At 49.2% G+C, this 10,916-nt stretch overlaps 1 long non-coding RNA gene across 1 annotated transcript; it reads left to right on the forward strand.

The window, feature by feature from the left end:
• The first annotated feature begins 4,449 nt into the window (after nt 1-4,449).
• LOC146763138 (uncharacterized) lies at nt 4,450-5,987 on the forward strand. The gene is made up of 3 exons (XR_014952598.1): nt 4,450-4,545; nt 4,666-4,784; nt 5,518-5,987. It is a non-coding gene; the product is annotated as an uncharacterized LOC146763138 (long non-coding RNA).
• The last annotated feature ends 4,929 nt before the right edge of the window (nt 5,988-10,916 follow it).

Below are 10,916 nucleotides of genomic sequence, written 5' to 3' on the forward strand. Positions count from 1 at the left end.
TCATGGACTCGGAAAAGACTTTCTCTGGCCCGCGAGTGAAGATTCCTGAGGTCCGAGGGACCGTGGATTTAATCTCTGGTCGTCAAGTTGCCTTCGGAGAGAGCACGTTCTGTTCTAGGAGCTGCACTCACGGAGGACAGATCTGGTAGCTCCTAAATTCACCCTAGGAGTCAGGTCTTCCCACAAGTCCATACCACCGAGGGGTTTTTTTTCTGCTCCTGCCTTTCCTTTGACAACTTAAGGGTAAGTAGTCTTCAGGGGTTTTTTCTTCTGTCCCTTTTTGGTAGTTTTTCTTCTCCCTAAGGGTAGGGGAAGGTTTTCCTTGGGGTGGGTTTCCTTTTCCCTGAAGGGAGGGAAAGGTTTCCCTTTTTTTGGTGGGATTTCTTGTTCCCAGTTTGGGGGGAAAAAGAGTCCCAAATTTTGTAGGCTCCCCTTCCCGGGTTTCAGGGGGGTTCTCGGGACAGCTTGTTTAAAACCAGCAGTGACAGACTGTGAATTTTTTTTCTCGTTTTCTCGGTGGGTGGGTTTTATCTGCAGTACATTTTAACATCTTTTAGCATGGGTGCAAAGCTAACAGTACCGCAGAAGAGGCTTTATAAGCAGGTTCTTGGGATTCTCGTTGGGGGAAATAAAAGGTTTAGAAAGGAGGATGTTAAAAGGTTTGCTCAGTGGCTATTTCAGTGTTTCCCAGAAATTTTGGCTCCACAAATGTTTCAGGTCTCGTTTTGGGATCAAGTTAGCAGGGAAATTTTACAACAGCGAGATCCTTCCCTTGCAAAATGTACTTATTTAGCCTTCCAAATTTGTGATATTATTAAAAATAATAATGAAGCTCTGCCACAGTGTCATGGTTTGACACGGAAAGATAATTTTTTCCAGAAGGAAGAGATCAATTTAGATATTGACCAATTGAAAGTAGACACGCCTCTGAGAACACAGAGGGGTTGAAAGCAGAATTCCCAGGGGAACTCGCTTTTTTTGGTTCCGGTCAGCGTGCAGTGCAGACCTTCCCCCGCCCAGCCACGAGCTGGGTGGGGGAGGGGAAGCCCCATGGCCTGAGAAAGGTAGGCCGAAAGCCCCAAGGGTGGTGGAAGGACTGGAACTGGGCTGGCCCCTGTAGATGGAAGGGTGGAAGAAATCTGGGATGTCTCCATTTCCCCCCCCCAGAATTCCTCTCCCGAGAGGGAGAGAGAAAGCCGCAAGGAAGGAGGAGCGGGGGGAGCTGCTGCAAGGTGCCCAGTTGTGTGGGAGTTGCTGGATGTCCGGGCATCGAGCCATCCTGGGAGTTCGGACTTTTAACCCTTCCTTGAGAAATGAAAGCTTTGTGAATTTTCCTTTCCCCTCCTCGGTTTGAAAGAGAGGAAGAGGGACACCTTGGACCCTGGGATGGGATGTTGGAAGGAGGAATTCTGGATGGGAGGGAGACAAGGAGTGGCTTTTGGCTGGACTTTTCCATGTTAGCCACAACCTGAACCAAATCTTCTCCTTCAAGAGGGACTGTGTTTTGGGAGGATGCCAGTGAGTCAAGAGACCTGCTTCAGCTGGGAAAAAGACAAAAGTGGAGTGAACAGAGAAAAGGTTAGGGGGTTTGTGGTGGCACCCCCTTGTCCTGGAAAGGAAAGAGAAGAAGATCTCTGTTCTTGAGCCCTCGGCCCCAGGGGAAAATGGGGGGGACTGTGGTCCCAAACAATGAAAAACTGAACTGTTGTTTTCTCCCCTCTTGGCAGGGCATCCTTGAAAGGAAAAAATCCTAAGAGCAGTCTGTCCATCCATGCATTGTGGTGAGAGCACTGTGCATGGAAAGGAGAAGGGTCACCATGGCAAACTTTTTCTCCGGGCGGTGCCATGTGTGACATGGAAACACAGGATGTGGAGATGTGTTTCTTGGGGGGTCTGTGGCACAGGAGAGACTCTGTTCCCTCGATGGACTGAGTATCGGTTGTTTGGAGGGTGGAAACCTGATTGGGGTCCAGATTGTGTCTCACTGTGGTTTGTTGGAGTTGGGTGGTGGGGGGAGGAATGTTTTGCAAGGTTTTCATTTGGATCTTTGTGTGTTTTTTTTTCCCCTTCTTTAGTTTTCTCTTTTCTTTTGTAGTGGTAGTTTAATAAAGTTTTTTTCCTGTTATTAAGCTTGGGCCTGCTTTGCTCTATTCTAGATTCCACTTCACAGCATTCAAGGTAGGGATCACATTTTCATGGGGGCACTGGCATTGTGCCAGTGTCAAACCATGACACACAGCCACTGCTAGATCAAGAAAACCCCAGCTTGGACCCCAGTTCTGCAAATCCTATCCCTCTTTCCTCTCCCTCTACTCCAAAACCGGGAATTCTTAGAAAAGCATCCCAATTAAATTCGCAGAAATTGCCTGGCTTCTCTAATAATTCCCGGGGTCCCTGTCAGGACTGTGCAGGCCACACTGCCCTGAATCCTTCCCTTACCCCTACTCTCCCACCCTATTCCACCCCATCCAATGTTAATTTTATTCTCCCAGACCCTGTTTCTCCAAAAATTCCTTTCCCCTGTGATTTTCAAGATGGCGGCCACCACGTGGCCCCTGCCATGTGCTCTCCTCCCCATGTTCCCGCCACTCGGGCTTTTCCTTCCCATAATGCCCTCCTCGCCTTTTCCCTAAACCCCGCCCCTCCCTCTGCACCCCTGCAAGATGGCGCCGGACACGTGGCTTCCCCCACCTCGTGGTCCCCTTCTCCTTTCCACAATCCTCCTCGCTTCTCTCCCAGAAACCCCTTCCGATCTCCAGACCCTCCCCCCAGCCCGTCCTCTCATGAATTATGCATGTCCTCGCCCTGCGGCTCCATCCCCAGGGGACGCTGCTCACCAGCCCCTCCCTCTGGCCGTGACTCGGCTGCCTCTGCCCCCTCCCCCGATCCCGGCAGCCTCTCTTCCGGTTCCCACGGTCCGGGCTCAGGGGGGAGGGAGGGGGGGTCGGGGGGGGCTCCCCGCCCCCCGCAGCTCCGGAGCGGGGGCGGGGGGGCAGCGGAGGGAGGTCCCCGCCGCTCGCGGCTCCGGGGGGGGGGGGCAGGGGGCCGTGGAGGGGGCTCCCCGCCTCCCGCGGCCGCGCGGGGCAGGGGGTGAAGGGGGGGCAGGGGCGGGAGGATCCCGCATTCCCGGCTCTGGGGGAGGCGGGGCGGGGGCGGGGGAAATCCACAGCCCGGGCTCCGAGGGAGTGAGGGCGGGAGTGGGGGAGAGCAGGGACTCGGCTCTGGTAACTTACACCCCACGGCAGACAGGCAGGCCCCAGGTTCAGTGGTGCCCTATCACCCAGAAAGTTATAAAGGATTTGTGCAAGGCTCAAAAGGAATTTGGTAGGGAAAGTGAATTTTTTCGAGGTCTTTTAAAGGCAACTTTGTCCTCTGCTGAGTATGTCCCGGCAGATTTGCGGACTCTTTTCTCCTGTTTAATAACTCAGGCTGAATTTTTGGTGTGGGAATCTGCATGGATAAGGGAAATAAGGGACAAGTTGCCTGATCTTTGGGTTAATCCGGACATTTCACGTGATTCAGATGGGGCAATGATATCAGTAAGCCACTTATGCGGGAATGAAAATTGGAATTCAGGTCAAAAGCAGGCAGAAAAGTTACCAAGGGAAGCTTTGCTTCTGAGTGCAAAAGCAGCAGAGCAAGCATTTTTTTAATTGAAACCTAGTGGCCCCGTTGTTAATTTTTTGTCTATAAAGCAAGAGCCTTTAGAATATTTTGTAAGTTTTGTAGATCGTCTTCATCAAGCAATAGATGCACAAGTTCCAGATGAGACACTCCGACAAGGAATGATTACTGTGATCGCGCGGCAGAATGCGAATCAGGCTTGTCAAAATGCAATCCTCAGCTTACCTCTTGATCCAGACCCAACCTTACAAAACGTGCTGGATGTTTGTGCACGGAAGGTTTCCATCCCTGCAAGGGACTTTAGAGAATTCCAAGCACCTCTTAAAAGGGTTTCTATCGCTGAAGCCTCTGGCACAGACACTGCACCACCGGCAGCTGCAGCCGCCCCGCCACGTCGCTTTCTGAGACCACCCCCAAAGGGACTGAAACAAGGAACAGCGTGTCTTCTGTGCAACCAGAAGGGACATTGGGCACATCACTGCCCAAAAAAGGACAAATTTTTACAGTTTAAAAATCAAAATCAGGGGCAAGGAATTCCTCATCAGGGGGGAAGTCCAAAAAACTAAGTTGTCAGCGCAGTCCCTCCCTGCGTGCAGACACAAATGAGGTGGGACAAATACCATTACTGGAGGGGAAGGGGGGGGGGGGGTAGTGACTTCCAGCACCCACCTGAGGACACAGACTATAATTTATCAGACATGACTGTACAAAATGAAATTAATTACCCAGGAGATGATGTGCCTTTTATTTCCAGGTTTTGGTTAGGTCGGGACCCTGACCATCCTAAACCTGTGCTTAACACCTGTTCTAATTCTTCTCCTTTCAGGCTAGCATTAACTGAGCCTTTGCATCTCAAGGATACAGATTGGCATTTTGTCACAGTTGATACTAAGAACCCCGGAACCTGGAGGAATATCCACAGTAGGTATATCGTTATTGGGGACACTAAATACACACCAGTCGACATAACCATTGCTCCTTGTTTAACTGATTCAGACCCAAAACAGTTAGTAGTGTGGCTGCACTGTTTTCAACCCCCAGTGTTCATTCCCAAAGGACAAATCATTGCACAGGCTATTCCAGTGACTGGACCAGCAGTGCATCCGGAACATCTGTGGAAGCTGTTACCAAAGAAGATCCATAAGATCTGTCAAGCCCAGGTACTGGGAAAGGATCGCCCCAAAATTAACTGTTATTTGTGGAAAGGAGGTGAATGTAAATACATGAATGGACTCCTAGACACGGGGGCATATGTGACAATCATTCCCTCACGGAATTGGCCATCTAATTGGGAATTGCAGGAGGTGGGTGGCCACATTCAGGGTGTAGGGAGGGTACAATTGGCTAAACAATCAAAATACATTGTAAAATTTGAGGGGCCAAATGGGCAATTGGCACACTTATGTCCATTTGTTTTAGATTACACAGAACCCCTGTGGGGGAAGGACCTGATGGCCCAGTGGGGGGTCTCAATTGACATCCCGACTCCCCAGGTTTTTCGGGCAGTGGTCACTGAGGAGCGTTCTACCCAGAAATTAAATTGGCTATCTGATACTCCAGTCTGGGTACAACAGTGGCCGCTAAACAAACAAAAATTAAAAGCGCTCTGAAAGCTCGTGGACGAGCAGTTAGCCAAAGGGAACATCCAGGAAACAACATCCCCCTGGAATTCCCCTGTCTTTGTCATTAAAAAACCTGGCAAGGATGAGTGGCGGCTCCTCCATGACCTCAGAGAAATTAACAAAGTAATTGAAGATATGGGTCCTCTCCAGCCAGGGATGCCGTCCCCCACAATGTTACCCCAAGATTGGAATCTGGCAGTTATTGATATTAAAAATTGTTTTTTCCAAATTTCTCTGCACCCTGATGATGCACCACGTTTTGCATTCTCAGTTCCCTCTATCAATCGAGAAGCTCCAGCAGAGAGATACCATTGGAGAGTACTTCCTCAGGGCATGAAAAACAGCTCGAGTATTTGCCAGTGGTATGTCTCCTCATTTCTGGCCCCAATCCGTGCAGCCAACGACGGCGTGATTATCCATCATTATATGGATGATATTTTAATTTGTTGCGGTGGTGTGTTTTTCTTTCATTTGATATTTGTTTAATATCTGTTTCCCCCCCCCATCTCCAAGTGGTCAATCCTCCCTTTCCCTGCCCCTTTCCCTAGAACCTTCCCTGTCATTCATTCTAGCCCCCTCCTCAGCTTCCAGATGTTAGTTCTGCCCTAAACTCCTCCCCTGCTATTCCCTCATTGGTTGCTGTTCCTACACCCCTCCTCCTGAGTTCTGTATAAAACCTTTGCCCCCCCGCCCGAGGGGGTCTTGGGGCTCATGGAATAAAACCATCTCGTTCACCCCCAAGTCCCGTGTCGCCTTTGTCTGTCCCCGCGCGCCACGAACTGAACTGCAGAGCTTGCAGGGGGAAGCGGCCGCCCGTTCTCTTCCCTCACCGCCCAGCACGGCACGGCTCGGAGTGCCGCGGCGAGGAGCGCATGCCGCACCACAACATATGGTAGCAAGAGGATGGTTCCCTCCTTCGTCTTGTAAAAAAAAAGGGCAAATTTGTGGGGGCGCCCGCCTCACAGAAGAAGAAGGAGGGAAGAGGAACATCTACGGCCGTAAAAGCTCTGCCTGATGCTAAGAGGAGCTGAGCGCCGAGCGAAAAACTGACGCTCCGGGACCCTCTTTGTTCTCGCCATCTTCCCGCCCGGGAGCAGCCGCGTTGCACGGGCAGCCGGGCTGCAGAGCTTTTTGGCGGGCAGACTTACCCGAGGACACAGAGAGAGCAGTTTTGGCAGCGGCTCGGGGGAGCCTGAAGAGGGACTGACCGAGAAGAGGTTCGTTCCTCGGTCAGCATCTGCAGCGAGACCACCGGAGGCTGATAGTGGCCGAAACCAAGGCTTCGGGGACGAGTCTTGGTTTAACGGGAACACCCAGGCTTCCGGAAGGGCCAAACCGAAAGAGAAGGAACATCCCCAGTTTTCAGCGCGACTTTTCCATCGAGTCGAGGAGAAGATCCAAGCCATCTCCGTCCGAGCCTGCAAGGTAAGGTAGGCTACACGGGGTGGGGATCGCCCCGACGGGTGGCTGGGTTTGCCGCTTTTTTTTTCTCACGTTTTAACCCCCGTCTGCGCCCAGACTGGGGCTGTAGCCGTGCATGTCCCTGGCAAGCGGGTGGGTTTTCTTTTTCTGGGGGAAGCTAGCACTGAGTGCTATCCTTCGCCTAGTCTTCTGTGGAGACCTAGATTGGATCGCTTTTTCTTCTCCTCGAAAAAGTTGTCTTCTCTATCCTCCCCTCCCCATTCTGGGCTGGACGGAGGGGGTAGAAAAGACACCAGTAGGGAACAGCTAAGAGGGCGACACGTTAGCTATAGGAGAGTTGTTAAAAGGGGCCCTTTACACGCACGCATTGCGCCGACATCCAGCTGCGTCGGGCGGCCCCCCCCCCCTCCTATAAATTTCCCCTTTTTGCTTCTGTGAAGCTCCCTATGCCCCCATCCCCTCAGACTTTCCTAAAACCCTTTCCTATCCTCCCTTGGGGATTGCTGTGGCCGAGCCGCCCCAAGTGCCCTGCCGGACACTGCTCAGGCCAAGTGCAGTGTATCTGGCACCCCCTCCCAAGATGGCGCTGGCCACGCCGCTCGGGACCCATTTCCCGCCTTGACCCTTCTTTTCCGCCCCTGGCTTCCCGCCAGTCCCATTTCTCCCCCAATAGCCCTGCACCGTCCCTGCATGAGGCTAGTCCCTATTGTGGGGAGGCGGGGTTGGATATTCCCCAATCCTTCTTCTGGCTCTTCCTCCGGGGGGAAGGTCGGGAGGGATCTTCTCCCGAGGAAATGGAGCCGAAACCCGGGACTGAGGATCCGTCATTTTGTCTTCCCCCTGAAATGGCGGCGCCCCGGTCCACCCCTTACCGATACCCCCTGTTAATCATGGCAATCACTAATTAAGTGATTGTCTGATTCCCCTATCCTATTCCTTAATGTACCCTACCCAATATTCCTTTTTATTTAACTACAAATTCCTCTTTTTGCTTTTGATTATTTTTGAATAATCTATTTGTTAAGTTATATTTTATAGAAAGAAATATCATCCCAGTTAATTAATACTCAAGATATTAGGCCCACCTCTCAAACGGACATTCAAATTGAACAAACCACATCGCTATCCGCTGACTCTGCTTTAAAACAAGCGCCATTATCCGCTGACTCTGCTTTAAGAATTTAAGAAGCTGAACATCACAAGCACCGCGACGAAGCAAATTCTAAATCGGATGAAGTCACAAATCCTGCTGTGCTTTGTACCCTTAATTTGGACTTTCATTTAGGACAATTTTATATATTCCAGATGAAGTTTTTATATGTTTCATATGTTGTAATCACAATTAGTTTATCATTTTTTAATGTCTTTCAATTTATGTTTTTTTAATAATATGTAATGTTACAATTTGATTTTATATTAAGTTGTTTTGTTGTAATTATAATTAATTCAGTCTTTTCTGATATTTTTTTGACTTAAAGGCTGTGTTTAACCATTATTGCTACAGGAATCACTCAGCTACTGTATCGCTTCAGGCTTGCTGCATTGCTGCGAAATTTAAAAATTTATTAGTTATATTTAGTTGATTTATTATATTTAATTCCAATAATTCCATTTAATTTTTTTATTTAAATTAAATAATTGTGATTTTAATCATTCTAATTCAATTTTTAAATTTAATTTCTGTTAACTATTTCATTTTATTTCAATCGCCTGACTTTATCTGATTTCAATTCTATTTCAATTATTTCAATTATTTGCATTATTATAGATTGTTACTCAGAGCAGCAAAACAGCAAGTTTTATACAGTCTTATGTCTGATTTAGACTGTTACTACTCTTCCTGCCCTATAAATGCAATAATGTGTCTTTCATGTCCTTTAAGTAATTTACAATGTTATCATATAATTTTATATTATTTGCATGTTTTATTAATTTACTTAAACCACAAAATTCTCCTTCTTTTTGTAAAGGAAAAGAGGGAGATGCGGTGGTGTGTTTTTCTTTCATTTGATATTTGTTTAATATCTGTTTCCCCCCCCCATCTCCAAGTGGTCAATCCTCCCTTTCCCTGCCCCTTTCCCTAGAACCTTCCCTGTCATTCATTCTAGCCCCCTCCTCAGCTTCCAGATGTTAGTTCTGCCCTAAACTCCTCCCCTGCTATTCCCTCATTGGTTTCTGTTCCTACACCCCTCCTCCTGAGTTCTGTATAAAACCTTTGCCCCCCCGCCCACCGGGGTCTTGGGGCTCAGTGAATAAAACCATCCCGTTCACCCCCCAAGTCCCGTGTCGCCTTTGTCTGTCCCCGCGCGCCACGAACTGAACTGCAGAGCTTGCAGGGGAAAGCGGCCGCCCGTTCTCTTCCCTCACCGCCCAGCCTGGCACGGCTCGGAGTGCCGCGGCGAGAGGAGCGCGTACCACACCACAACAATTTGTGCCCCCAATGACGATCTACTTGCACATGTGCTTGAGGTGACAACCAAGGCGTTGATTGCTGCAGGGTTCGAGCTTCGTGAGGACAAAGTTCAGAGGATGCCACCTTACAGGTACCTGGGGCTAGAAATTGGTAAGCGGACCATTGTTCCACAAAAATTGGTAATTAAAAATAACATCAAAACTTTAGCAGATGTTCAGCAGCTGTGTGGCTCTTTAAACTGGGTAAGGCCATGGCTGGGTATCACAAATGAAGACCTAGCCCCTCTTTTCAATTTATTGAAAGGGGCAGATGAGCCTAGTTCTCCTATGGTTCTTACCCCAGAGGCCAAAGCTGCACTGGAGAAAGTCCAAGAGACAATGTCTGCCTGGCAGGTCCATAGATATGATCCAGACCTGCCCTTTAAATTTATAGTCCTGGGCAGACTGCCACACCTCCACGGAGCTATCTTTCAGTGGAGAGACACCCACAGGGAAAAAAAGGACTGGAAGGATCCTCTCTTGATTATAGAGTGGGTCTTCATAAGTCATCAAAGGGCCAAAATAATGACACAGCCACAGGAGCTGGTGGCAGAACTGATCTGCAAGGCCAGAGCCAGGATCAGGGAGCTGTCTGGATGTGACTTTGAGTACATTCACATTCCTTTAAAATTAGAATCGGGCCAATTTACCAAAGCAATGTTAGAACACTTATTACAGGAAAATCAGGCCCTACAATTTGCTCTAGATAGCTACACCGGTCAAATTTCTGTCTTGAGACCGGCCCACAAAATTTTTAATCTGGATGTTCAATTCACATTGTCAGCAGAAATTATTCAAAGTAAAAAACCTTTAAAAGCTCTGACTGTTTTTACAGACGCGTCCGGAGGGTCCCACAAATCCGTGGTAACGTGGAAAAATCCTCAGACTCAGCAGTGGGAGTCAGATATTACTGAGGTGGTAGGCTCACCTCAGGTAGCTGAGTTGGCCGCAGTTGTCAGAGCTTTTGAGAGATTTTCTGAACCTTTTAATCTGGTCACCGATTCGGCATATGTAGCAGGTGTAGCATCTAGAGCTCAAGATGCAATTTTGCAGGGGGTTTCTAACACTGCTTTGCACAACTTGCTCTCCAAGCTGATAAGATTAGTCTCCCACAGAGAGCAATCCTTCTATGTGATGCACATCAGGTCACACACTGACTTGCCGGGGTTCCTGGCAGAGGGTAATAGGCATGCTGATTCCCTTGCAGCTGCCCCTGTGCAAATGGCTCCACTCCCAGACAAATTCCAACAGGCAAAAATCAGTCACCTGTATCGGGGCGCGGCTCTCCGGTACGGAGGCTCCGTCGATACGGTGGTAATAAGAATGCGTACACCACGGCAGGTTGTCTCTCAGGCGCTGCTTTATTCGCTGAGGGCTGGGTGTCAGGGAGGATCCGCGACCCGTCCGCTCGGCAAGGGAGCAGGCTCCGAGAGCCCCAAATAAGGGGCGGGGTAGGGCTTATAACAGGTGGCAAATAGGAGGGACAGGGTACAAAGGGTCCAGTAGGAATGGGGTTCGGAGGAGGAGTTGGGATGGAATAATTGGGGTACAGCAAATGGGGATGAGGGAAGGGGGCGATAACCGGGGAAGAGCCAATTACAGACAGAGAACTTAGGAACATTCTGGAACTAAAGGCAAGTACAAAAATGATTGACATAAAGATGGACATAACTGACAGTTACATAACATAAGGGGAGTGGTAGATTCGATGGGCAGCTTGGAGGCGGGAATTTATACAACAGCCTCCTCCCAAGGCATATTCGGGGGGGCTTTTCCCAAGTCCCCTACCACAGTCAC

This window comes from Lonchura striata, chromosome W (assembly GCF_050655825.1).
Source record: "Lonchura striata isolate lonStrDom1 chromosome W, ASM5065582v1, whole genome shotgun sequence".
Classification (NCBI taxonomy): domain Eukaryota; kingdom Metazoa; phylum Chordata; class Aves; order Passeriformes; family Estrildidae; genus Lonchura; species Lonchura striata.